The following is a 418-nucleotide window of genomic DNA, read 5'->3' as shown; positions in this document are numbered from 1 at the left end:
GCGGGGTCGCTACCACCACGCTCCCGCCGCCGCCGCCCGGCCCGGCCCGGCCCCCCGCCGCGCCGCCGCCGCATCCATGTTCCCTCTGCGCTCCCTCAGCGCTACCGGCCCCGGCCGGGCCTCGGGGAGGGGCCGCGGGGCCGTCACAGGGCGCCGCTCCGCCCCCGCCGCCGCCGCCACCGCCTCTGCCTCGGGCGCCGCTGCCGGCCCCCGGCCCCCGGCCCGCTGAGGGTGCGGCCCCCGCCGCCCCCCGGTGCTCCCCTGCGGGCATGGGGGGAGCCCAGCCCCTGCCCCGGCCCCTGAGGTAGCGCCGGGTGCGGGCTGCTGGGCCCCCGGAGGCTTCACCTTCTCCTCTCGCTGCACTGACAGTTTGTTAAAAATCAGTAAAATAATAATATTAAAAGGCGCGCGGTCTCAC

Source organism: Oxyura jamaicensis, chromosome 2 (assembly GCF_011077185.1).
Source record: "Oxyura jamaicensis isolate SHBP4307 breed ruddy duck chromosome 2, BPBGC_Ojam_1.0, whole genome shotgun sequence".
Taxonomy (NCBI): Eukaryota; Metazoa; Chordata; class Aves; order Anseriformes; family Anatidae; genus Oxyura; species Oxyura jamaicensis.
This window is presented reverse-complemented; position numbering follows the sequence as displayed.